Below are 20,731 nucleotides of genomic sequence, written 5' to 3' on the forward strand. Positions count from 1 at the left end.
AACTTGTGCAGCAAATCCACGTCAATAAAGCTCCCTTATGAATGTAATCCATTACTTTATAAAGCATTAGAGCAGCATCACTATGAAGAATGACTATATAAAACCGACTCTGGTGGGACTCGAACCCACAACCTTTGAGTTACTACACCAACTAGAAGTCCAATGCGCTATCCATTGCGCCACAGAGCCCTCTCTGAAGACTTTGTTAGAGGAACTTGCATGAGGAACTTGCATGAGGAACTATTCAAGTCGTAACAAATAAACACAATTGAATAATGGTCACTGCTAAATAATAGGGATGAGCTCAAGATCTGGTCCAGATACAGTTTAAGATTTAAATTTACCTGCTTGGGCATGTGCCTTAGTGCAATATCTTTTGATATTTAAGTGGGAACCGGAGGTCATGTTAAGTAGAAATATTTGTACCGTTGATTAGTTGTTGGAGAAAGGAAGAGCTCAGCAATTAGGTGATGGCAGGAAAGACTATCCTGAATAGATGAGTTTGCAGGGATCACCTGAAGCATACAGACAGGGAAATAGCCATATAGATTGGTGTAGGGAATCTGAGAGGATGGGATAGTCCATGGGAAAATCCCAGAGGACAGCATGGGATGAAGTTTTGAGGGAGCTAGCGAACAGGAGTTCTTGGAAGCAGAGAACAGGGTGGTTTATTTGATACTATATGATAAGGTTAATGATGTAGCTAGAGGCAGAGTTGTGGGAAGCTTTTTATGCCCTTAGTATTTTGAATTTGATTTGTTGGGAGAACGGAAGCCAAGGAGAGATTGGCAGAGATCGGGTGGCTGACACCTCTACTAGTAAATGGTTGGTAAGGGGGATACAACTGGCAGTAGCGAATCAGATAGACTGAAGGGGGAATGGTCTGTTTAGAGGCAGGCCATAGAGTAAGGAGTTGCAATAGTCGAGAGATATCACGGGAGTGAAGTGGAAGTTTGGTGGTGTCATTGGTAAAAATGGGGCATTCTTTGGAATTCTTATTGTGGGGAAGGTAGCGAGATTTAGACAGTAAATAGTTGTGGGGCTGACAAAAGGGTACATAAAGAATTACAGCTTGCACCGGGCATGAGGGAAGGGAACAATATAACGCAGGTTAGCTTACCATTCCCTCTCTTTGCTCTGAATTGCACAGGGTACTTCCAATTTTGCTGATATCAACTCTCAAGAGAAGCCTAAACCACTAGGCTCTATCGTTAACTTGTGCAGCAAATCCACGTCAATAAAGCTCCCTTATGAATGTAATCCATTACTTTATAAAGCATTAGAGCAGCATCACTATGAAGAATGACTATATAAAACCGACTCTGGTGGGACTCGAACCCACAACCTTTGAATTACTACACCAACTAGAAGTCCAATGCGCTATCCATTGTGCCACAGAGCCCTCTCTGAAGACTTTGTTAGAGGAACTTGCCTGAGGAACTATTCAAGTTGTAACAAATATACACAATTGAATAATGGTCACTGCTAAATAATAGGGATGAGCTCAAGATCTGGTCCAGATACAGTTTAAGATTTAAATTTACCTGCTTGGGCATGTGCCTTAGTGCAATATCTTTTGATATTTAAGTGGGAACCGGAGGTCATGTTAAGTAGAAATATTTGTACCGTTGATTAGTTGTTGGAGAAAGGAAGAGCTCAGCAATTAGGTGATGGCAGGAAAGACTATCCTGAATAGATGAGTTTGCAGGGATCACCTGAAGCATACAGACAAGGAAATAGCCATATAGATTGGTGTAGGGAATTTGAGAGGATGGGATAGTCCATGGGAAAATCCCTGAGGACAGCATGGGATGAAGTGTTGAGGGAGCTAGCGAACAGGAGTTCTTGGAAGCAGAGAACAGGGTGGTTTATTTGATACTATATGATAAGGTTAATGATGTAGCTAGAGGCAGAGTTGTGGGAAGCTTTTTATGCCCTTAGTATTTTGAATTTGATTTGTTGGGAGAACGGAAGCCAAGGAGAGATTGGCAGAGATCGGGTGGCTGACACCTCTACTAGTAAATGGTTGGTAAGGGGGATACAACTGGCAGTAGCGAATCAGATAGACTGAAGGGGGAATGGTCTGTTTAGAGGCAGGCCATAGAGTAAGGAGTTGCAATAGTCGAGAGATATCACGGGAGTGAAGTGAAAGTTTGGTGGTGTCATTGGTAAAAATGGGGCATTCTTTGGAATTCTTATTGTGGGGAAGGTAGCAAAATTTAGACAGTAAATAGTTGTGGGGCTGACAAAAGGGTACATAAAGAATTACAGCTTGCACCGGGCATGAGGGAAGGGAACAATATAACGCAGGTTAGCTTACCATTCCCTCTCTTTGCTCTGAATTGCACAGGGTACTTCCAATTTTGCTGATATCAACTCTCAAGAGAAGCCTAAACCACTAGGCTCTATCGTTAACTTGTGCAGCAAATCCACGTCAATAAAGCTCCCTTATGAATGTATCCATTACTTTATAAAGCATTAGAGCAGCATCACTATGAAGAATGACTAAAAAAAAATGGGGCATTCTTTGGAATTCTTATTGTGGGGAAGGTAGCAAAATTTAGACAGTAAATAGTTGTGGGGCTGACAAAAGGGTACATAAAGAATTACAGCTTGCACCGGGCATGAGGGAAGGGAACAATATAACGCAGGTTAGCTTACCATTCCCTCTCTTTGCTCTGAATTGCACAGGGTACTTCCAATTTTGCTGATATCAACTCTCAAGAGAAGCCTAAACCACTAGGCTCTATCGTTAACTTGTGCAGCAAATCCACGTCAATAAAGCTCCCTTATGAATGTAATCCATTACTTTATAAAGCATTAGAGCAGCATCACTATGAAGAATGACTATATAAAACTGACGCTGGTGGGACTCGAACCCACAACCTTTGAATTACTACACCAACTAGAAGCCCAATGCGCTATCCATTGCGCCACAGAGCCCTCTCTGAGGACTTTGTTAGAGGACTTTGTTAGAGGACTTTGTTAGAGGACTTTGTTAGAGGACTTTGTTAGAGGAACTTGCCTGAGGAACTATTCAAGTTGTAACAAATATACACAATTGAATAATGGTCACTGCTAAATAATAGGGATGAGCTCAAGATCTGGTCCAGATACAGTTTAAGATTTAAATTTACCTGCTTGGGCATGTGCCTTAGTGCAATATCTTTTGATATTTAAGTGGGAACCGGAGGTCATGTTAAGTAGAAATATTTGTACCGTTGATTAGTTGTTGGAGAAAGGAAGAGCTCAGCAATTAGGTGATGGCAGGAAAGACTATCCTGAATAGATGAGTTTGCAGGGATCACATGAAGCATACAGACAAGGAAATAGCCATATAGATTGGTGTAGGGAATTTGAGAGGATGGGATAGTCCATGGGAAAATCCCTGAGGACAGCATGGGATGAAGTGTTGAGGGAGCTAGCGAACAGGAGTTCTTGGAAGCAGAGAACAGGGTGGTTTATTTGATACTATATGATAAGGTTAATGATGTAGCTAGAGGCAGAGTTGTGGGAAGCTTTTTATGCCCTTAGTATTTTGAATTTGATTTGTTGGGAGAACGGAAGCCAAGGAGAGATTGGCAGAGATCGGGTGGCTGACACCTCTACTAGTAAATGGTTGGTAAGGGGGATACAACTGGCAGTAGCGAATCAGATAGACTGAAGGGGGAATGGTCTGTTTAGAGGCAGGCCATAGAGTAAGGAGTTGCAATAGTCGAGAGATATCACGGGAGTGAAGTGAAAGTTTGGTGGTGTCATTGGTAAAAATGGGGCATTCTTTGGAATTCTTATTGTGGGGAAGGTAGCAAAATTTAGACAGTAAATAGTTGTGGGGCTGACAAAAGGGTACATAAAGAATTACAGCTTGCACCGGGCATGAGGGAAGGGAACAATATAACGCAGGTTAGCTTACCATTCCCTCTCTTTGCTCTGAATTGCACAAGGTACTTCCAATTTTGCTGATATCAACTCTCAAGAGAAGCCTAAACCACTAGGCTCTATCGTTAACTTGTGCAGCAAATCCACGTCAATAAAGCTCCCTTATGAATGTAATCCATTACTTTATAAAGCATTAGAGCAGCATCACTATGAAGAATGACTATATAAAACCGACTCTGGTGGGACTCGAACCCACAACCTTTGAGTTACTACACCAACTAGAAGTCCAATGCGCTATCCATTGCGCCACAGAGCCCTCTCTGAAGACTTTGTTAGAGGAACTTGCATGAGGAACTTGCATGAGGAACTATTCAAGTCGTAACAAATAAACACAATTGAATAATGGTCACTGCTAAATAATAGGGATGAGCTCAAGATCTGGTCCAGATACAGTTTAAGATTTAAATTTACCTGCTTGGGCATGTGCCTTAGTGCAATATCTTTTGATATTTAAGTGGGAACCGGAGGTCATGTTAAGTAGAAATATTTGTACCGTTGATTAGTTGTTGGAGAAAGGAAGAGCTCAGCAATTAGGTGATGGCAGGAAAGACTATCCTGAATAGATGAGTTTGCAGGGATCACCTGAAGCATACAGACAGGGAAATAGCCATATAGATTGGTGTAGGGAATCTGAGAGGATGGGATAGTCCATGGGAAAATCCCAGAGGACAGCATGGGATGAAGTTTTGAGGGAGCTAGCGAACAGGAGTTCTTGGAAGCAGAGAACAGGGTGGTTTATTTGATACTATATGATAAGGTTAATGATGTAGCTAGAGGCAGAGTTGTGGGAAGCTTTTTATGCCCTTAGTATTTTGAATTTGATTTGTTGGGAGAACGGAAGCCAAGGAGAGATTGGCAGAGATCGGGTGGCTGACACCTCTACTAGTAAATGGTTGGTAAGGGGGATACAACTGGCAGTAGCGAATCAGATAGACTGAAGGGGGAATGGTCTGTTTAGAGGCAGGCCATAGAGTAAGGAGTTGCAATAGTCGAGAGATATCACGGGAGTGAAGTGGAAGTTTGGTGGTGTCATTGGTAAAAATGGGGCATTCTTTGGAATTCTTATTGTGGGGAAGGTAGCGAGATTTAGACAGTAAATAGTTGTGGGGCTGACAAAAGGGTACATAAAGAATTACAGCTTGCACCGGGCATGAGGGAAGGGAACAATATAACGCAGGTTAGCTTACCATTCCCTCTCTTTGCTCTGAATTGCACAGGGTACTTCCAATTTTGCTGATATCAACTCTCAAGAAAAGCCTAAACCACTAGGCTCTATCGTTAACTTGTGCAGCAAATCCACATCAATAAAGCTCCCTTATGAATGTAATCCATTACTTTATAAAGCATTAGAGCAGCATCACTATGAAGAATGACTATATAAAACCGACTCTGGTGGGACTCGAACCCACAACCTTTGAATTACTACACCAACTAGAAGTCCAATGCGCTATCCATTGCGCCACAGAGCCCTCTCTGAAGACTTTGTTAGAGGAACTTGCCTGAGGAACTATTCAAGTCGTAACAAATAAACACAATTGAATAATGGTCACTGCTAAATAATAGGGATGAGCTCAAGATCTGGTCCAGATACAGTTTAAGATTTAAATTTACCTGCTTGGGCATGTGCCTTAGTGCAATATCTTTTGATATTTAAGTGGGAACCGGAGGTCATGTTAAGTAGAAATATTTGTACCGTTGATTAGTTGTTGGAGAAAGGAAGAGCTCAGCAATTAGGTGATGGCAGGAAAGACTATCCTGAATAGATGAGTTTGCAGGGATCACCTGAAGCATACAGACAGGGAAATAGCCATATAGATTGGTGTAGGGAATCTGAGAGGATGTGATAGTCCATGGGAAAATCCCAGAGGACAGCATGGGATGAAGTTTTGAGGGAGCTAGCGAACAGGAGTTCTTGGAAGCAGAGAACAGGGTGGTTTATTTGATACTATATGATAAGGTTAATGATGTAGCTAGAGGCAGAGTTGTGGGAAGCTTTTTATGCCCTTAGTATTTTGAATTTGATTTGTTGGGAGAACGGAAGCCAAGGAGAGATTGGCAGAGATCGGGTGGCTGACACCTCTACTAGTAAATGGTTGGTAAGGGGGATACAACTGGCAGTAGCGAATCAGATAGACTGAAGGGGGAATGGTCTGTTTAGAGGCAGGCCATAGAGTAAGGAGTTGCAATAGTCGAGAGATATCACGGGAGTGAAGTGAAAGTTTGGTGGTGTCATTGGTAAAAATGGGGCATTCTTTGGAATTCTTATTGTGGTGAAGGTAGCGAGATTTAGACAGTAAATAGTTGTGGGGCTGACAAAAGGGTACATAAAGAATTACAGCTTGCACCGGGCATGAGGGAAGGGAACAATATAACGCAGGTTAGCTTACCATTCCCTCTCTTTGCTCTGAATTGCACAGGGTACTTCCAATTTTGCTGATATCAACTCTCAAGAGAAGCCTAAACCACTAGGCTCTATCGTTAACTTGTGCAGCAAATCCATGTCAATAAAGCTCCCTTATGAATGTAATCCATTACTTTATAAAGCATTAGAGCAGCATCACTATGAAGAATGACTATATAAAACCGACTCTGGTGGGACTCGAACCCACAACCTTTGAATTACTACACCAACTAGAAGTCCAATGCGCTATCCATTGCGCCACAGAGCCCTCTCTGAAGACTTTGTTAGAGGAACTTGCCTGAGGAACTATTCAAGTCGTAACAAATAAACACAATTGAATAATGGTCACTGCTAAATAATAGGGATGAGCTCAAGATCTGGTCCAGATACAGTTTAAGATTTAAATTTACCTGCTTGGGCATGTGCCTTAGTGCAATATCTTTTGATATTTAAGTGGGAACCGGAGGTCATGTTAAGTAGAAATATTTGTACCGTTGATTAGTTGTTGGAGAAAGGAAGAGCTCAGCAATTAGGTGATGGCAGGAAAGACTATCCTGAATAGATGAGTTTGCAGGGATCACCTGAAGCATACAGACAGGGAAATAGCCATATAGATTGGTGTAGGGAATCTGAGAGGATGTGATAGTCCATGGGAAAATCCCAGAGGACAGCATGGGATGAAGTTTTGAGGGAGCTAGCGAACAGGAGTTCTTGGAAGCAGAGAACAGGGTGGTTTATTTGATACTATATGATAAGGTTAATGATGTAGCTAGAGGCAGAGTTGTGGGAAGCTTTTTATGCCCTTAGTATTTTGAATTTGATTTGTTGGGAGAACGGAAGCCAAGGAGAGATTGGCAGAGATCGGGTGGCTGACACCTCTACTAGTAAATGGTTGGTAAGGGGGATACAACTGGCAGTAGCGAATCAGATAGACTGAAGGGGGAATGGTCTGTTTAGAGGCAGGCCATAGAGTAAGGAGTTGCAATAGTCGAGAGATATCACGGGAGTGAAGTGAAAGTTTGGTGGTGTCATTGGTAAAAATGGGGCATTCTTTGGAATTCTTATTGTGGTGAAGGTAGCGAGATTTAGACAGTAAATAGTTGTGGGGCTGACAAAAGGGTACATAAAGAATTACAGCTTGCACCGGGCATGAGGGAAGGGAACAATATAACGCAGGTTAGCTTACCATTCCCTCTCTTTGCTCTGAATTGCACAGGGTACTTCCAATTTTGCTGATATCAACTCTCAAGAGAAGCCTAAACCACTAGGCTCTATCGTTAACTTGTGCAGCAAATCCATGTCAATAAAGCTCCCTTATGAATGTAATCCATTACTTTATAAAGCATTAGAGCAGCATCACTATGAAGAATGACTATATAAAACCGACTCTGGTGGGACTCGAACCCACAAACTTTGAGTTACTACACCAACTAGAAGTCCAATGCGCTATCCATTGCGCCACAGAGCCCTCTCTGAAGACTTTGTTAGAGGAACTTGCATGAGGAACTATTCAAGTCGTAACAAATAAACACAATTGAATAATGGTCACTGCTAAATAATAGGGATGAGCTCAAGATCTGGTCCAGATACAGTTTAAGATTTAAATTTACCTGCTTGGGCATGTGCCTTAGTGCAATATCTTTTGATATTTAAGTGGGAACCGGAGGTCATGTTAAGTAGAAATATTTGTACCGTTGATTAGTTGTTGGAGAAAGGAAGAGCTCAGCAATTAGGTGATGGCAGGAAAGACTATCCTGAATAGATGAGTTTGCAGGGATCACCTGAAGCATACAGACAGGGAAATAGCCATATAGATTGGTGTAGGGAATCTGAGAGGATGGGATAGTCCATGGGAAAATCCCAGAGGACAGCATGGGATGAAGTTTTGAGGGAGCTAGCGAACAGGAGTTCTTGGAAGCAGAGAACAGGGTGGTTTATTTGATACTATATGATAAGGTTAATGATGTAGCTAGAGGCAGAGTTGTGGGAAGCTTTTTATGCCCTTAGTATTTTGAATTTGATTTGTTGGGAGAACGGAAGCCAAGGAGAGATTGGCAGAGATCGGGTGGCTGACACCTCTACTAGTAAATGGTTGGTAAGGGGGATACAACTGGCAGTAGCGAATCAGATAGACTGAAGGGGGAATGGTCTGTTTAGAGGCAGGCCATAGAGTAAGGAGTTGCAATAGTCGAGAGATATCACGGGAGTGAAGTGGAAGTTTGGTGGTGTCATTGGTAAAAATGGGGCATTCTTTGGAATTCTTATTGTGGGGAAGGTAGCGAGATTTAGACAGTAAATAGTTGTGGGGCTGACAAAAGGGTACATAAAGAATTACAGCTTGCACCGGGCATGAGGGAAGGGAACAATATAACGCAGGTTAGCTTACCATTCCCTCTCTTTGCTCTGAATTGCACAGGGTACTTCCAATTTTGCTGATATCAACTCTCAAGAGAAGCCTAAACCACTAGGCTCTATCGTTAACTTGTGCAGCAAATCCATGTCAATAAAGCTCCCTTATGAATGTAATCCATTACTTTATAAAGCATTAGAGCAGCATCACTATGAAGAATGACTATATAAAACCGACTCTGGTGGGACTCGAACCCACAACCTTTGAGTTACTACACCAACTAGAAGTCCAATGCGCTATCCATTGCGCCACAGAGCCCTCTCTGAAGACTTTGTTAGAGGAACTTGCATGAGGAACTATTCAAGTCGTAACAAATAAACACAATTGAATAATGGTCACTGCTAAATAATAGGGATGAGCTCAAGATCTGGTCCAGATACAGTTTAAGATTTAAATTTACCTGCTTGGGCATGTGCCTTAGTGCAATATCTTTTGATATTTAAGTGGGAACCGGAGGTCATGTTATGTAGAAATATTTGTACCGTTGATTAGTTGTTGGAGAAAGGAAGAGCTCAGCAATTAGGTGATGGCAGGAAAGACTATCCTGAATAGATGAGTTTGCAGGGATCACCTGAAGCATACAGACAGGGAAATAGCCATATAGATTGGTGTAGGGAATCTGAGAGGATGGGATAGTCCATGGGAAAATCCCAGAGGACAGCATGGGATGAAGTTTTGAGGGAGCTAGCGAACAGGAGTTCTTGGAAGCAGAGAACAGGGTGGTTTATTTGATACTATATGATAAGGTTAATGATGTAGCTAGAGGCAGAGTTGTGGGAAGCTTTTTATGCCCTTAGTATTTTGAATTTGATTTGTTGGGAGAACGGAAGCCAAGGAGAGATTGGCAGAGATCGGGTGGCTGACACCTCTACTAGTAAATGGTTGGTAAGGGGGATACAACTGGCAGTAGCGAATCAGATAGACTGAAGGGGGAATGGTCTGTTTAGAGGCAGGCCATAGAGTAAGGAGTTGCAATAGTCGAGAGATATCACGGGAGTGAAGTGAAAGTTTGGTGGTGTCATTGGTAAAAATGGGGCATTCTTTGGAATTCTTATTGTGGTGAAGGTAGCGAGATTTAGACAGTAAATAGTTGTGGGGCTGACAAAAGGGTACATAAAGAATTACAGCTTGCACCGGGCATGAGGGAAGGGAACAATATAACGCAGGTTAGCTTACCATTCCCTCTCTTTGCTCTGAATTGCACAGGGTACTTCCAATTTTGCTGATATCAACTCTCAAGAGAAGCCTAAACCACTAGGCTCTATCGTTAACTTGTGCAGCAAATCCACGTCAATAAAGCTCCCTTATGAATGTAATCCTTTACTTTATAAAGCATTAGAGCAGCATCACTATGAAGAATGACTATATAAAACCGACTCTGGTGGGACTCGAACCCACAACCTTTGAATTACTACACCAACTAGAAGTCCAATGCGCTATCCATTGCGCCACAGAGCCCTCTCTGAAGACTTTGTTAGAGGAACTTGCATGAGGAACTATTCAAGTCGTAACAAATAAACACAATTGAATAATGGTCACTGCTAAATAATAGGGATGAGCTCAAGATCTGGTCCAGATACAGTTTAAGATTTAAATTTACCTGCTTGGGCATGTGCCTTAGTGCAATATCTTTTGATATTTAAGTGGGAACCGGAGATCATGTTAAGTAGAAATATTTGTACCGTTGATTAGTTGTTGGAGAAAGGAAGAGCTCAGCAATTAGGTGATGGCAGGAAAGACTATCCTGAATAGATGAGTTTGCAGGGATCACCTGAAGCATACAGACAGGGAAATAGCCATATAGATTGGTGTAGGGAATCTGAGAGGATGGGATAGTTCATGGGAAAATCCCAGAGGACAGCATGGGATGAAGTTTTGAGGGAGCTAGCGAACAGGAGTTCTTGGAAGCAGAGAACAGGGTGGTTTATTTGATACTATATGATAAGGTTAATGATGTAGCTAGAGGCAGAGTTGTGGGAAGCTTTTTATGCCCTTAGTATTTTGAATTTGATTTGTTGGGAGAACGGAAGCCAAGGAGAGATTGGCAGAGATCGGGTGGCTGACACCTCTACTAGTAAATGGTTGGTAAGGGGGATACAACTGGCAGTAGCGAATCAGATAGACTGAAGGGGGAATGGTCTGTTTAGAGGCAGGCCATAGAGTAAGGAGTTGCAATAGTCGAGAGATATCACGGGAGTGAAGTGAAAGTTTGGTGGTGTCATTGGTAAAAATGGGGCATTCTTTGGAATTCTTATTGTGGTGAAGGTAGCGAGATTTAGACAGTAAATAGTTGTGGGGCTGACAAAAGGGTACATAAAGAATTACAGCTTGCACCGGGCATGAGGGAAGGGAACAATATAACGCAGGTTAGCTTACCATTCCCTCTCTTTGCTCTGAATTGCACAGGGTACTTCCAATTTTGCTGATATCAACTCTCAAGAGAAGCCTAAACCACTAGGCTCTATCGTTAACTTGTGCAGCAAATCCACGTCAATAAAGCTCCCTTATGAATGTAATCCTTTACTTTATAAAGCATTAGAGCAGCATCACTATGAAGAATGACTATATAAAACCGACTCTGGTGGGACTCGAACCCACAACCTTTGAATTACTACACCAACTAGAAGTCCAATGCGCTATCCATTGCGCCACAGAGCCCTCTCTGAAGACTTTGTTAGAGGAACTTGCCTGAGGAACTATTCAAGTCGTAACAAATAAACACAATTGAATAATGGTCACTGCTAAATAATAGGGATGAGCTCAAGATCTGGTCCAGATACAGTTTAAGATTTAAATTTACCTGCTTGGGCATGTGCCTTAGTGCAATATCTTTTGATATTTAAGTGGGAACCGGAGGTCATGTTAAGTAGAAATATTTGTACCGTTGATTAGTTGTTGGAGAAAGGAAGAGCTCAGCAATTAGGTGATGGCAGGAAAGACTATCCTGAATAGATGAGTTTGCAGGGATCACCTGAAGCATACAGACAGGGAAATAGCCATATAGATTGGTGTAGGGAATCTGAGAGGATGGGATAGTCCATGGGAAAATCCCAGAGGACAGCATGGGATGAAGTGTTGAGGGAGCTAGCAAACAGGAGTTCTTGGAAGCAGAGAACAGGGTGGTTTATTTGATACTATATGATAAGGTTAATGATGTAGCTAGAGGCAGAGTTGGGGGAAGCTTTTTATGCCCTTAGTATTTTGAATTTGATTTGTTGGGAGAACGGAAACCAAGGAGAGATTGGCAGAGATCGGGTGGCTGACACCTCTACTAGTAAATGGTTGGTAAGGGGGATACAACTGGCAGTAGCGAATCAGATAGACTGAAGGGGGAATGGTCTGTTTAGAGGCAGGCCATAGAGTAAGGAGTTGCAATAGTCGAGAGATATCACGGGAGTGAAGTGAAAGTTTGGTGGTGTCATTGGTAAAAATGGGGCATTCTTTGGAATTCTTATTGTGGTGAAGGTAGCGAGATTTAGACAGTAAATAGTTGTGGGGCTGACAAAAGGGTACATAAAGAATTACAGCTTGCACCGGGCATGAGGGAAGGGAACAATATAACGCAGGTTAGCTTACCATTCCCTCTCTTTGCTCTGAATTGCACAGGGTACTTCCAATTTTGCTGATATCAACTCTCAAGAGAAGCCTAAACCACTAGGCTCTATCGTTAACTTGTGCAGCAAATCCATGTCAATAAAGCTCCCTTATGAATGTAATCCATTACTTTATAAAGCATTAGAGCAGCATCACTATGAAGAATGACTATATAAAACCGACTCTGGTGGGACTCGAACCCACAACCTTTGAATTGCTACACCAACTAGAAGTCCAATGCGCTAACCATTGCGCCACAGAGCCCTCTCTGAAGACTTAGTTAGAGGAACTTGCCTGAGGAACTTGCCTGAGGAACTATTCAAGTCGTAACAAATAAACACAATTGAATAATGGTCACTGCTAAATAATAGGGATGAGCTCAAGATCTGGTCCAGATACAGTTTAAGATTTAAATTTACCTGCTTGGGCATGTGCCTTAGTGCAATATCTTTTGATATTTAAGTGGGAACCGGAGGTCATGTTAAGTAGAAATATTTGTACCGTTGATTAGTTGTTGGAGAAAGGAAGAGCTCAGCAATTAGGTGATGGCAGGAAAGACTATCCTGAATAGATGAGTTTGCAGGGATCACCTGAAGCATACAGACAGGGAAATAGCCATATAGATTGGTGTAGGGAACCTGAGAGGATGGGATAGTCCATGGGAAAATCCCAGAGGACAGCATGGGATGAAGTGTTGAGGGAGCTAGCGAACAGGAGTTCTTGGAAGCAGAGAACAGGGTGGTTTATTTGATACTATATGATAAGGTTAATGATGTAGCTAGAGGCAGAGTTGTGGGAAGCTTTTTATGCCCTTAGTATTTTGAATTTGATTTGTTGGGAGAACGGAAGCCAAGGAGAGATTGGCAGAGATCGGGTGGCTGACACCTCTACTAGTAAATGGTTGGTAAGGGGGATACAACTGGCAGTAGCGAATCAGATAGACTGAAGGGCGAATGGTCTGTTTAGAGGCAGGCCATAGAGTAAGGAGTTGCAATAGTCGAGAGATATCACGGGAGTGAAGTGGAAGTTTGGTGGTGTCATTGGTAAAAATGGGGCATTCTTTGGAATTCTTATTGTGGGGAAGGTAGCGAGATTTAGACAGTAAATAGTTGTGGGGCTGACAAAAGGGTACATAAAGAATTACAGCTTGCACCGGGCATGAGGGAAGGGAACAATATAACGCAGGTTAGCTTACCATTCCCTCTCTTTGCTCTGAATTGCACAGGGTACTTCCAATTTTGCTGATATCAACTCTCAAGAGAAGCCTAAACCACTAGGCTCTATCGTTAACTTGTGCAGCAAATCCACGTCAATAAAGCTCCCTTATGAATGTAATCCATTACTTTATAAAGCATTAGAGCAGCATCACTATGAAGAATGACTATATAAAACCGACTCTGGTGGGACTCGAACCCACAACCTTTGAATTACTACACCAACTAGAAGTCCAATGCGCTATCCATTGCGCCACAGAGCCCTCTCTGAAGACTTTGTTAGAGGAACTTGCCTGAGGAACTTGCCTGAGGAACTTGCCTGAGGAACTATTCAAGTCGTAACAAATAAACACAATTGAATAATGGTCACTGCTAAATAATAGGGATGAGCTCAAGATCTGGTCCAGATACAGTTGAAGATTTAAATTTACCTGCTTGGGCATGTGCCTTAGTGCAATATCTTTTGATATTTAAGTGGGAACCGGAGGTCATGTTAAGTAGAAATATTTGTACCGTTGATTAGTTGTTGGAGAAAGGAAGAGCTCAGCAATTAGGTGATGGCAGGAAAGACTATCCTGAATAGATGAGTTTGCAGGGATCACCTGAAGCATACAGACAGGGAAATAGCCATATAGATTGGTGTAGGGAATCTGAGAGGATGGGATAGTCCATGGGAAAATCCCAGAGGACAGCATGGGATGAAGTGTCGAGGGAGCTAGCGAACAGGAGTTCTTGGAAGCAGAGAACAGGGTGGTTTATTTGATACTATATGATAAGGTTAATGATGTAGCTAGAGGCAGAGTTGTGGGAAGCTTTTTATGCCCTTAGTATTTTGAATTTGATTTGTTGGAAGAACGGAAGCCAAGGAGAGATTGGCAGAGATCGGGTGGCTGACACCTCTACTAGTAAATGGTTGGTAAGGGGGATACAACTGGCAGTAGCGAATCAGATAGACTGAAGGGGGAATGGTCTGTTTAGAGGCAGGCCATAGAGTAAGGAGTTGCAATAGTCGAGAGATATCACGGGAGTGAAGTGGAAGTTTGGTGGTGTCATTGGTAAAAATGGGGCATTCTTTGGAATTCTTATTGTGGGGAAGGTAGCGAGATTTAGACAGTAAATAGTTGTGGGGCTGACAAAAGGGTACATAAAGAATTACAGCTTGCACCGGGCATGAGGGAAGGGAACAATATAACGCAGGTTAGCTTACCATTCCCTCTCTTTGCTCTGAATTGCACAGGGTACTTCCAATTTTGCTGATATCAACTCTCAAGAGAAGCCTAAACCACTAGGCTCTATCGTTAACTTGTGCAGCAAATCCACGTCAATAAAGCTCCCTTATGAATGTAATCCATTACTTTATAAAGCATTAGAGCAGCATCACTATGAAGAATGACTATATAAAACCGACTCTGGTGGGACTCGAACCCACAACCTTTGAATTACTACACCAACTAGAAGTCCAATGCGCTATCCATTGCGCCACAGAGCCCTCTCTGAAGAATTTGTTAGAGGAACTTGCCTGAGGAACTATTCAAGTCGTAACAAATGAACACAATTGAATAATGGTCACTGCTAAATAATAGGGATGAGCTCAAGATCTGGTCCAGATACAGTTTAAGATTTAAATTTACCTGCTTGGGCATGTGCCTTAGTGCAATATCTTTTGATATTTAAGTGGGAACCGGAGGTCATGTTAAGTAGAAATATATTTGTACCATTCCCTCTCTTTGCTCTGAATTGCACAGGGTACTTCCAATTTTGCTGATATCAACTCTCAAGAGAAGCCTAAACCACTAGGCTCTATCGTTAACTTGTGCAGCAAATCCACGTCAATAAAGCTCCCTTATGAATGTAATCCATTACTTTATAAAGCATTAGAGCAGCATCACTATGAAGAATGACTATATAAAACCGACTCTGGTGGGACTCGAACCCACAACCTTTGAATTACTACACCAACTAGAAGTCCAATGCGCTATCCATTGCGCCACAGAGCCCTCTCTGAAGACTTTGTTAGAGGAACTTGCCTGAGGAACTTGCCTGAGGAACTATTCAAGTCGTAACAAATAAACACAATTGAATAATGGTCACTGCTAAATAATAGGGATGAGCTCAAGATCTGGTCCAGATACAGTTTAAGATTTAAATTTACCTGCTTGGGCATGTGCCTTAGTGCAATATCTTTTGATATTTAAGTGGGAACCGGAGGTCATGTTAAGTAGAAATATTTGTACCGTTGATTAGTTGTTGGAGAAAGGAAGAGCTCAGCAATTAGGTGATGGCAGGAAAGACTATCCTGAATAGATGAGTTTGCAGGGATCACCTGAAGCATACAGACAGGGAAATAGCCATATAGATTGGTGTAGGGAATCTGAGAGGATGGGATAGTCCATGGGAAAATCCCAGAGGACAGCATGGGATGAAGTGTTGAGGGAGCTAGCAAACAGGAGTTCTTGGAAGCAGAGAACAGGGTGGTTTATTTGATACTACCGTATATACTCGAGTATAAGCCGAGATTTTCAGCCTCTTTTTTGAGGCTGAAAGTGCCCCCCTCGGCTTATACTCGAGTCATCGCTGTCTGCCCGCTCGATCAGCGTGTCGAGCAGACAGACAGCGGCCATTCTACGATTCAAAAGCCGCGCCTCCGGCTCCGCCTTCGCCTGTGATAGGCGGAACACTGAATTTCCCAGCAGCCTGTGTTCCGCCTATCACGGACATCGTATCATCCTCGTACTACGGACGAGGATGATACGATGTCAGTGATAGGCGGAACACAGGCTGCTGGGAAATTCAGTGTTCCGCCTATCACAGGCGAAGGAGGAGGCGCGGCTTTTGAATTTTACAATGGCCGCCGAAGAGGGCACGGGACGGAGGCAAGGCAAGGCACGGCACGGCACGGCACGGGACGGGACGGAGGCAAGGCAAGGCACGACGGCAAGGCACGGCACGGCACGGGACGGAACGGAGGCAAGGAGGCAAGGCACGGGACGGAGGCTCGGGACAAAGGTAGGCTGGACACACACACACACACACACACACACACACACACACACACACACACAGATACACACACACACACAGGGATGGGTGGATGGATGGAGACACACACAGGGATGGGTGGATGGATGGAGACACACACAGGGATGGATGGATGGAGACACACACACACAGGGATGGATGGATGGATGGATGGAGACACACACACACAGGGATGGATGGATGGATGGACACACACACACACAGGGATGGATGGACGGACACACAGGGATGGACGGACACACAGGGATGGACGGACACACAGGGATGGACGGACACACACACAGGGATGGACAGGCATGTCTCACCCTCGGCTTATACACGAGTCAATAAGTTTGCCAGTTTTTTTGGGGGTAAATTGGGGGCCTCGGCTTATATTCGGGTCGGCCTATACTCGAGTATATACGGTATATGATAAGGTTAATGATGTAGCTAGAGGCAGAGTTGTGGGAAGCTTTTTATGCCCTTAGTATTTTGAATTTGATTTGTTGGGAGAACGGAAGCCAAGGAGAGATTGGCAGAGATCGGGTGGCTGACACCTCTACTAGTAAATGGTTGGTAAGGGGGATACAACTGGCAGTAGCGAATCAGATAGACTGAAGGGGGAATGGTCTGTTTAGAGGCAGGCCATAGAGTAAGGAGTTGCAATAGTCAAGAGATATCACGGGAGTGAAGTGAAAGTTTGGTGGTGTCATTGGTAAAAATGGGGCATTCTTTGGAATTCTTATTGTGGGGAAGGTAGCGAGATTTAGACAGTAAATAGTTGTGGGGCTGACAAAAGGGTACATAAATAATTACAGCTTGCACCGGGCATGAGGGAAGGGAACAATATAACGCAGGTTAGCTTACCATTCCCTCTCTTTGCTCTGAATTTCACAGGGTACTTCCAATTTTGCTGATATCAACTCTCAAGAGAAGCCTAAAACACTAGGCTCTATCGTTAACTTGTGCAGCAAATCCACGTCAATAAAGCTCCCTTATGAATGTAATCCATTACTTTATAAAGCATTAGAGCAGCATCACTATGAAGAATGACTATATAAAACCGACTCTGGTGGGACTCGAACCCACAACCTTTGAATTACTTCATCAACTAAAAGTCCAATGCGCTATCCATTGCGCCACAGAGCCCTCTCTGAAGACTTTGTTAGAGGAACTTGCCTGAGGAACTATTCAAGTCGTAACAAATAAACACAATTGAATAATGGTCACTGCTAAATAATAGGGATGAGCTCAAGATCTGGTCCAGATACAGTTTAAGATTTAAATTTACCTGCTTGGGCATGTGCCTTAGTGCAATATCTTTTGATATTTAAGTGGGAACCGGAGGTCATGTTAAGTAGAAATATTTGTACCGTTGATTAGTTGTTGGAGAAAGGAAGAGCTCAGCAATTAGGTGATGGCAGGAAAGACTATCCTGAATAGATGAGTTTGCAGGGATCACCTGAAGCATACAGACAGGGAAATAGCCATATAGATTGGTGTAGGGAATCTGAGAGGATGGGATAGTCCATGGGAAAATCCCAGAGGACAGCATGGGATGAAGTGTTGAGGGAGCTAGCAAACAGGAGTTCTTGGAAGCAGAGAACAGGGTGGTTTATTTGATACTATATGATAAGGTTAATGATGTACCTAGAGGCAGAGTTGGGGGAAGCTTTTTATGCGCTTAGTATTTTGAATTTGATTTGTTGGGAGAACGGAAACCAAGGAGAGATTGGCAGAGATCGGGTGGCTGACACCTCTACTAGTAAATGGTTGGTAAGGGGGATACAACTGGCAGTAGCGAATCAGATAGACTGAAGGGGGAATGGTCTGTTTAGAGGCAGGCCATAGAGTAAGGAGTTGCAATAGTCGAGAGATATCACGGGAGTGAAGTGAAAGTTTGGTGGTGTCATTGGTAAAAATGGGGCATTCTTTGGAATTCTTATTGTGGTGAAGGTAGCAAGATTTAGACAGTAAATAGTTGTGGGGCTGACAAAAGGGTACATAAAGAATTACAGCTTGCACCGGGCATGAGGGAAGGGAACAATATAACGCAGGTTAGCTTACCATTCCCTCTCTTTGCTCTGAATTGCACAGGGTACTTCCAATTTTGCTGATATCAACTCTCAAGAGAAGCCTAAACCACTAGGCTCTATCGTTAACTTGTGCAGCAAATCCACGTCAATAAAGCTCCCTTATGAATGCAATCCATTACTTTATAAAGCATTAGAGCAGCATCACTATGAAGAATGACTATATAAAACCGACTCTGGTGGGACTCGAACCCACAACCTTTGAATTACTACACCAACTAGAAGTCCAATGCGCTATCCATTGCGCCACAGAGCCCTCTCTGAAGACTTTGTTAGAGGAACTTGCCTGAGGAACTATTCAAGTCGTAACAAATAAACACAATTGAATAATGGTCACTGCTAAATAATAGGGATGAGCTCAAGATCTGGTCCAGATACAGTTTAAGATTTAAATTTACCTGCTTGGGCATGTGCCTTAGTGCAATATCTTTTGATATTTAAGTGGGAACCGGAGGTCATGTTAAGTAGAAATATTTGTACCGTTGATTAGTTGTTGGAGAAAGGAAGAGCTCAGCAATTAGGTGATGGCAGGAAAGACTATCCTGAATACATGAGTTTGCAGGGATCACCTGAAGCATACAGACAGGGAAATAGCCATATAGATTGGTGTAGGGAATCTGAGAGGATGGGATAGTCCATGGGAAAATCCCAGAGGACAGCATGGGATGAAGTGTTGAGGGAGCTAGCAAACAGGAGTTCTTGGAAGCAGAGAACAGGGTGGTTTATTTGATACTATATGATAAGGTTAATGATGTAGCTAGAGGCAGAGTTGGGGGAAGCTTTTTATGCCCTTAGTATTTTGAATTTGATTTGTTGGGAGAACGGAAGCCAAGGAGAGATTGGCAGAGATCGGGTGGCTGACACCTCTACTAGTAAATAGTTGGTAAGGGGGATACAACTGGCAGTAGCGAATCAGATAGACTGAAGGGGGAATGGTCTGTTTAGAGGCAGGCCATAGAGTAAGGAGTTGCAATAGTCGAGAGATATCACGGGAGTGAAGTGAAAGTTTGGTGGTGTCATTGGTAAAAATGGGGCATTCTTTGGAATTCTTATTGTGGGGAAGGTAGCGAGATTTAGACAGTAAATAGTTGTGGGGCTGACAAAAGGGTACATAAAGAATTACAGCTTGCACCGGGCATGAGGGAAGGGAACAATATAACGCAGGTTAGCTTACCATTCCCTCTCTTTGCTCTGAATTTCACAGGGTACTTCCAATTTTGCTGATATCAACTCTCAAGAGAAGCCTAAACCACTAGGCTCTATCGTTAACTTGTGCAGCAAATCCACGTCAATAAAGCTCCCTTATGAATGTAATCCATTACTTTATAAAGCATTAGAGCAGCATCACTATGAAGAATGACTATATAAAACCGACTCTGGTGGGACTCGAACCCACAACCTTTGAATTACTTCATCAACTAGAAGTCCAATGCGCTATCCATTGCGCCACAGAGCCCTCTCTGAAGACTTTGTTAGAGGAACTTGCCTGAGGAACTATTCAAGTCGTAACAAATAAACACAATTGAATAATGGTCACTGCTAAATAATAGGGATGAGCTCAAGATCTGGTCCAGATACAGTTTAAGATTTAAATTTACCTGCTTGGGCATGTGCCTTAGTGCAATATCTTTTGATATTTAAGTGGGAACCGGAGGTCATGTTAAGTAGAAATATTTGTACCGTTGATTAGTTGTTGGAGAAAGGAAGAGCTCAGCAATTAGGTGATGGCAGGAAAGACTATCCTGAATAGATGAGTTTGCAGGGATCACCTGAAGCATACAGACAGGGAAATAGCCATATAGATTGGTGTAGGGAATCTGAGAGGATGGGATAGTCCATGGGAAAATCCCAGAGGACAGCATGGGATGAAGTGTTGAGGGAGCTAGCAAACAGGAGTTCTTGGAAGCAGAGAACAGGGTGGTTTATTTGATACTATATGATAAGGTTAATGATGTAGCTAGAGGCAGAGTTGGGGGAAGCTTTTTATGCCCTTAGTATTTTGAATTTGATTTGTTGGGAGAACGGAAACCAAGGAGAGATTGGCAGAGATCGGGTGGCTGAC

General features: G+C 42.9%; 14 non-coding genes across 14 annotated transcripts; all 14 read right to left on the reverse strand.

The window, feature by feature from the left end:
* Positions 1-104: 104 nt before the first annotated feature.
* TRNAR-UCU (transfer RNA arginine (anticodon UCU)) lies at positions 105-189 on the reverse strand. The gene is given in 2 exon segments: positions 105-140; positions 153-189. It is a non-coding gene; the product is annotated as a tRNA-Arg (tRNA).
* A 1,128-nt stretch (positions 190-1,317) lies between these two features.
* On the reverse strand, positions 1,318-1,402 carry TRNAR-UCU (transfer RNA arginine (anticodon UCU)). Its single transcript is given in 2 exon segments — positions 1,318-1,353; positions 1,366-1,402. It is a non-coding gene; the product is annotated as a tRNA-Arg (tRNA).
* A 2,708-nt stretch (positions 1,403-4,110) lies between these two features.
* TRNAR-UCU (transfer RNA arginine (anticodon UCU)) lies at positions 4,111-4,195 on the reverse strand. Its single transcript is given in 2 exon segments — positions 4,111-4,146; positions 4,159-4,195. It is a non-coding gene; the product is annotated as a tRNA-Arg (tRNA).
* Positions 4,196-5,323: 1,128 nt separating this feature from the next.
* On the reverse strand, positions 5,324-5,408 carry TRNAR-UCU (transfer RNA arginine (anticodon UCU)). Its single transcript is given in 2 exon segments — positions 5,324-5,359; positions 5,372-5,408. It is a non-coding gene; the product is annotated as a tRNA-Arg (tRNA).
* Positions 5,409-6,523: 1,115 nt separating this feature from the next.
* Positions 6,524-6,608, reverse strand: TRNAR-UCU (transfer RNA arginine (anticodon UCU)). The gene is given in 2 exon segments: positions 6,524-6,559; positions 6,572-6,608. It is a non-coding gene; the product is annotated as a tRNA-Arg (tRNA).
* A 2,315-nt stretch (positions 6,609-8,923) lies between these two features.
* On the reverse strand, positions 8,924-9,008 carry TRNAR-UCU (transfer RNA arginine (anticodon UCU)). Its single transcript is given in 2 exon segments — positions 8,924-8,959; positions 8,972-9,008. It is a non-coding gene; the product is annotated as a tRNA-Arg (tRNA).
* Positions 9,009-10,123: 1,115 nt separating this feature from the next.
* TRNAR-UCU (transfer RNA arginine (anticodon UCU)) lies at positions 10,124-10,208 on the reverse strand. The gene is given in 2 exon segments: positions 10,124-10,159; positions 10,172-10,208. It is a non-coding gene; the product is annotated as a tRNA-Arg (tRNA).
* A 1,115-nt stretch (positions 10,209-11,323) lies between these two features.
* On the reverse strand, positions 11,324-11,408 carry TRNAR-UCU (transfer RNA arginine (anticodon UCU)). Its single transcript is given in 2 exon segments — positions 11,324-11,359; positions 11,372-11,408. It is a non-coding gene; the product is annotated as a tRNA-Arg (tRNA).
* Positions 11,409-12,523: 1,115 nt separating this feature from the next.
* On the reverse strand, positions 12,524-12,608 carry TRNAR-UCU (transfer RNA arginine (anticodon UCU)). The gene is given in 2 exon segments: positions 12,524-12,559; positions 12,572-12,608. It is a non-coding gene; the product is annotated as a tRNA-Arg (tRNA).
* Positions 12,609-13,736: 1,128 nt separating this feature from the next.
* Positions 13,737-13,821, reverse strand: TRNAR-UCU (transfer RNA arginine (anticodon UCU)). Its single transcript is given in 2 exon segments — positions 13,737-13,772; positions 13,785-13,821. It is a non-coding gene; the product is annotated as a tRNA-Arg (tRNA).
* A 1,141-nt stretch (positions 13,822-14,962) lies between these two features.
* On the reverse strand, positions 14,963-15,047 carry TRNAR-UCU (transfer RNA arginine (anticodon UCU)). Its single transcript is given in 2 exon segments — positions 14,963-14,998; positions 15,011-15,047. It is a non-coding gene; the product is annotated as a tRNA-Arg (tRNA).
* Positions 15,048-15,470: 423 nt separating this feature from the next.
* TRNAR-UCU (transfer RNA arginine (anticodon UCU)) lies at positions 15,471-15,555 on the reverse strand. The gene is given in 2 exon segments: positions 15,471-15,506; positions 15,519-15,555. It is a non-coding gene; the product is annotated as a tRNA-Arg (tRNA).
* Positions 15,556-18,840: 3,285 nt separating this feature from the next.
* TRNAR-UCU (transfer RNA arginine (anticodon UCU)) lies at positions 18,841-18,925 on the reverse strand. Its single transcript is given in 2 exon segments — positions 18,841-18,876; positions 18,889-18,925. It is a non-coding gene; the product is annotated as a tRNA-Arg (tRNA).
* Positions 18,926-20,040: 1,115 nt separating this feature from the next.
* Positions 20,041-20,125, reverse strand: TRNAR-UCU (transfer RNA arginine (anticodon UCU)). Its single transcript is given in 2 exon segments — positions 20,041-20,076; positions 20,089-20,125. It is a non-coding gene; the product is annotated as a tRNA-Arg (tRNA).
* Positions 20,126-20,731: the final 606 nt, after the last annotated feature.

The sequence above is a fragment of the Lithobates pipiens genome, unplaced genomic scaffold (assembly GCF_037356315.1).
Source record: "Lithobates pipiens isolate NorthernLeopardFrog02 unplaced genomic scaffold, aLitPip1_a1.2 Scaffold_13, whole genome shotgun sequence".
In the NCBI taxonomy this organism is placed as follows: Eukaryota; Metazoa; Chordata; class Amphibia; order Anura; family Ranidae; genus Lithobates; species Lithobates pipiens.